At 36.8% G+C, this 5,430-nt stretch overlaps 1 long non-coding RNA gene across 1 annotated transcript; it reads right to left on the bottom strand.

Annotated features, from left to right (window-relative positions):
* Positions 1–3,431: 3,431 nt before the first annotated feature.
* Positions 3,432–4,349, bottom strand: LOC118733720. Its single transcript, XR_004992282.1, has 2 exons — positions 4,251–4,349; positions 3,432–4,039 (listed from the first exon to the last, which is right to left on the bottom strand). It is a non-coding gene; the product is annotated as an uncharacterized LOC118733720 (long non-coding RNA).
* Positions 4,350–5,430: the final 1,081 nt, after the last annotated feature.

The raw sequence follows: 5,430 nt of genomic DNA, 5'->3' as shown, positions 1-5,430 counted from the left end.
TATATGTTTTATAGTTTTCTTTATGTCTCATTAAACTCGCTAGCCAGCCGCTGTATGCGGCTGTGTAAAAATCCCTCATGCGTGCAAACGTTTTGATATGCTTGTTGTTAAGGGCAAAAGAATGTCACTTTGATTGCTATTTGGTGATAAGCTTTGTTGATGTGTGCCAACGATATCCAACGAGCTCAACATACACAGAGTGACAGGCCAGACACATGCTTGCCAACATCAATAACAGCCGTCGAGGAAATACCCGCTGACCTTTTTTTTGTTGGTTTTTATTCTAATTGCTTGCTTTTCATTCGCCTTTTTTTAACAGTTTACTGAAGGCCTTAGTGTTAACGGTAATATGCTTTTATTTTACGCTTCAGTATAGCCTCTTTATGTTGAGTTTTCATACAGATATATTTTTTTGTCTTTAGCATTTTTCCTATTTTTCTTGTTAACGCTCAAATCTAGCACACAATTTTACCACGAAACTACACCGCTCAATAGCCCCAGAAGAAATTGCCCAGAAATTGTATTACGGAATGGGAAATTTGCCTTTAAAAACTTATTCAAAAAAACGAGGGAAAGCTTGAAAAAAACAATTGTGTGAATAGTTAGAATTCAAGAATTTTCAAACATCTCCTTCTTTCCCATAGGCTCCAGGGCTGAGAGAATGATATGACTACATAGAAGAGCCAGTGAGTTGTTTTGTGTCGATATTCGACAGATGGCTCTGTGCTGGTATCTTGTATCGCGAACAACATTTATTCTGACAACCCCTCATCAATAAGAGCTCTGGACCCACTCATGAAATACTTTCAAAAACACTAATGGGCACCACCTTGCCCGCGGGTAAAGCTCTGTTAAGCTTTCTATACATTTTGTATAGGAGCATGTTCTAAAAGGACGTGGCTGACAAATTTACTACATTCAGAAAAAAGGCAGCTGAATATATTTCTCTCAACACATGATTTGGTAACTAGCATACATAACCAAATAATGTAGCTATAACTAAATTATGTGAAACATATTTACTTGAAGTAACTAAACATTTTTCTCAGTGCATAAAGAACATCTTGAGGTGATCGCACTGTTCAAGCATGGTGGTAGCATATTTGGTCATCAGTTCAGAGATGATCAAGGAAGTTTCTGAGGCAAACAAGGTAATCAGTGAAATTAGATTAAAAATCACACGAGATTCATACTGCTGCTGCTTTATCGAGAATGATGTAATAAAATTAGCTTTCTTTTTTCCCTTAAGGTCTTCCAGCTTTCCTAGGGCTGAAATTTAAACATCTCGACTCTCCCATTATCAAGAGATTCAACGATTAGTTTCCCATACCATTTAAGGCCTGCGTAATAGATTCAAGAAAAAATAATTCTTAGCAAAAGATACATCATCTTATTCTAACGAGAGTCTGACTGATGGAGATGAAATGGTGTGTAACATCCTCACTCTCCAAACGAGATGTGCACAGTAGATTGTCGATTATACCTATGCTATGTAATTTGACAAATTTTTTTGGTAAAAATTAATTATGACCCAACAGAAGAACATGCTGTTTTTATTGGTTAGCATATTATTTCCCACATTTTTGGCAAAAAAAAAATCTTAACCCTTGACGTCCGAGGGGTCACTTTTTCATTTGTGCTTTTATTGAAAAAGTTTGAATGCCGTTTTTTTTTTTTAAAACCAGAAATCTCTGAACTTCCTAATTTGTTTGCTGAAAAGCTAAAAAATTCGGCCTTTCCAGGAACAAAATAGTAAATAGCATTTTGTTTCCTCTTTTCATATCCCCCTAAAATTGTAAATAGTTCACAACTGACAGTATCAATAATACCTACAAAAAACTCTACAACAACAACGTAAAACTCCTCATTTAACACGTTTTTGATAGGCCAACATTTAAAAATATTTTTGACACAATACACCGGCACCCATATCATTCCAAGTTCGAAAGAGAAGTCAGCCCCAATTTGCATTTTCGTGCAATTTTTGCAGGTTCTACTGCAGCTTGGCTCTTACTGCAGACTCTGATTTGAAATGTTTACGTTTTACTATTCATTTATTAACGTACTGTACTTAAAGTATAGAAAAGGCCTCCGAGTGAAAACCTGTTGTTACTGCTTTTCATTCCATATTTTGTTTTACAGCCGTCAGTGTTAGGATCAATGAAAACTTGTTTAACCGTGGCCCTAGAGTCGCTTTCCTCATGGATTCCAGTCCATGCTTTTGCATCAAGCAGCGGCATATAAAAGTCAGAAATGGTCTACGGACAGGTGTGTGAGTATACATATGGGTAGATAGCCCGACATCTTTTAGGCCAAGGTTCCAGCAATAGGCTAGAATTTGAAAAACGCCAAGCGACTATCAGGGCCCCATTTAGAAAGGTCAAACACCCCTGGTCTTAGCTTACTGTGTTTTCCAACTCTTGAGCTCTTCATAAAGAGAAACATAAGAACATAATATAATACTGTACTGGGTATTAGGTCACCACGGGATCGTAAAAAAAAACAAGGACGAATGTGGTTTATCGTTTGTCTTGTGGGACCGGAACTCAGATGGTCTTCTTCGAGCAATGCAATCACCGAGTAGGTAAACTTAGATCGCTGAGCAGCGGCAGAGAGCCTTAGACAGGACAAGCTCTTTGACTATCATTTCGCTAAGAACTACATACATCTTTTGAAAAGAGCTAACATCAGGTTGCGCACAGGGTACCTAACCGGTCCTAACCAATTGCGCTCTCTCATGTACCGGATTGGCCTGATCACGGACGCGGAATGCCGCTTGTGTCTTGAAGACGAAGAGACGTAATTGACGTGATGAAATGTCATTGTTCAGCGTGGGCCAGACTTGGACTAAAACATTCGAGTTCAACCACAGTGAAATATTTATTATTGGAAACTCAATTAATAAGGTACCATTAGCACTTTAGCATAAGCTAGTAGGTGCTTCGCTATGTCCTTTGTTCTATTGCACCCCATCTACTAACTAACTAACTACTCAGTAAAGGCATACTGCGATTTTTAAAGTGCGCCTTTTATCTCTGTTTGAACAAAAATTTCAACGCACTTTCGTTGTTTGTTTTTCTTTTGGTTTTTGGTTTTTCATAAATAATTTATTATCTTTTACTTTTGTTTTTAATAAGAAAAAATAAAAATATCTTAAATGAAAAAGGAATATCAAGAGAGAGTTATGTATTCATGTTCTAGTTGTTCTCGTTGTGCTGGTTGTTACTGTTTCCACTTATAAAATATTATATAAGCTTCATATAGTTGTTGTTCCTATAAAACATTTCCGGCTACTTGATTAATATATATTTAAGTATATATATATATATATATAAAGATATATATATGTAGACATGTGTGTAATTATCATATTAGTCTGATTTCAGATTTTCATCTCAATTTATAAGATTTATTACAAACAAATTTGAAGAGTTTTGGCTGTTGTTTTTTTCGTATTTTTTTGTTCTTGTATTTCTTATAAAAGACAAAGAGAGAGAGAGCGACAATGCGTTCGTGTTGTCACAGTTGTTTGTTTGTGTGTTTGTGTTCGAGTGAGTGAATAATCAGTAGTGAATGTGTCAGAGTGAGTTTGAGTTCGCGTTCGAGTGAGAGAGTTGCTTTGACAATTTTTTCAGTTTTTGATATTAATTTTTCTTCATCTTCGTCAACTGCTACACCTGCTGATTTTCGCTCGTTACTTTTTTGCTGTTTTATATTTGTTGGTTGCTCGAATAAGCTAATAATAACTAATTTCTTTGTTTTTAAATTTTATTAAATGTAGTTAAATTAATTTATTCTTCTTCCTCTTCTTCCTCCTCCTCTTCTTCCTCCTCTTCCTCCTCCTCCTCTTCCTCTTCTTCCTCTTCCTCCTCTTCTTCTTCCTCGGCTTCCTCATCCTCCTCTTCGACAACCTCCTCCTCGACTTCCTCTTCATCCTCGACGATGTCCTCATCAGCCTTGGCGTCTTCCTCGCCTTCGGGTGTCTCGGGTTCGCCGGACTTCTTGCCTGGTCGTTCGCCGAACCACTTGGGCAGTTTGGCTGCGTTTGTGAGAAGATGAAATAAAAAGTGATTTGATGAGAAATATTGATTTTCAGAAAAAATGTTTGCAATTAGTGCAAAAAAAAACTTTCACATTACATTTTAGAAAAACCAAAAAATAAACTATTAGCAAAAAGACAAAACATTTAACAAAAGTCTTTTACGAGTTGTATTGAGTGTAAAAAAGCTCGTCACTATTTGTATACGTACATTTCTGGCGGCCCGTGTATTGCTCCTTCTTCTCATTCCAGATCTTCTCATTCACCTCCTTGCCGATTTCTTCCCAGCCCTAATGGCCACATGCAGTTTTTTGTTGTTATTGTTGTTTGTGTATGTGGTTTACGTTTAGATGCAGACGATAACGCAACACGTAACAAATGCATACAAAAATTCGCAGTACAAGTGAAATTCAGAAAGAGAGAGAGAGAGAGAGACAATGATTGTAGTAGAGTGAGTAACGAATATATGAATTTTACTGAGTAAAATATGAGCTGTAAATGGAATCGGAGGCCCTGAAAAAATCTAGCGGAGAAGACATTCGTGATCTGTGTGAAAGTTTAAGTGTTGGGTTAAGTACTACATACATATTTTTTAAACTGTTCGTATATACGAGTAAATATGTGTGCGTTTTTAAACAAGAACTTGTTTTATAAAAATCCCTCCCTTTGAACTGCATATCTTCGCTAGTGTCAACGAGAGAGAGAGAGAGAGAGAAAAAAATTGCGAAAGAAGACCAAATATGGCAATACTCTCGTGTCTAGCTTGATTTATCTATGCTTGAGAAATACCAAACTGATATTCGGATGAGTTGATTTGTTTGAACTAGTAATGGATAGAAAGTGCTTGACCCTTTGAAAGCTCAACAAAAGCTCTGCATGCGGGAAAGGTGTTGCCCAACACTAGTTTAAAACAGCGTGGGGTAGAGAGAGAGATTTTACTCTGAACGCGCCTATACAAAACGTATAGAAAGCTTAAAAAGAGCTTTACACGCGAGCAATACGGTGCCCATCACCGGTTTAAAACCAAAACATAGGTCACTAGCAAAGCTTTCTCAGACTTTTTAGTATCTGTACATAGCATACATGCGCTCTAAGTAAAAGCTCTCTATCACAGCTGCACTGCTTCCAATCAGCGAGAGTCATAGAGAGCTTTTATGCAATCCATATGAATTATATGTATGTATAAAAAGCTTAAAGAGGCTTCTCTCCTGCGTTTTATATTTGGGTTTCGAATGCCCAAAATATTTGTTTGATGACTCTGAGTAACAGAAATTTAGTATGAAAGTATTGGTTAATGCATACACATTTTACAAATCTCAGCTGAATTTCACTCTCAGCTTTCAGCCTTTCAGACTTGACTTAAGCACAAGTTCACACTCACAAACAAAAAA

The sequence above is a fragment of the Rhagoletis pomonella genome, unplaced genomic scaffold (assembly GCF_013731165.1).
Source record: "Rhagoletis pomonella isolate Grant_MI unplaced genomic scaffold, Rhpom_1.0 Rhpom_scaffold_00002, whole genome shotgun sequence".
Classification (NCBI taxonomy): Eukaryota; Metazoa; Arthropoda; class Insecta; order Diptera; family Tephritidae; genus Rhagoletis; species Rhagoletis pomonella.
Note: the sequence above shows the minus strand (reverse complement) of the source record. Positions and strands in the feature narration are given on the sequence as shown.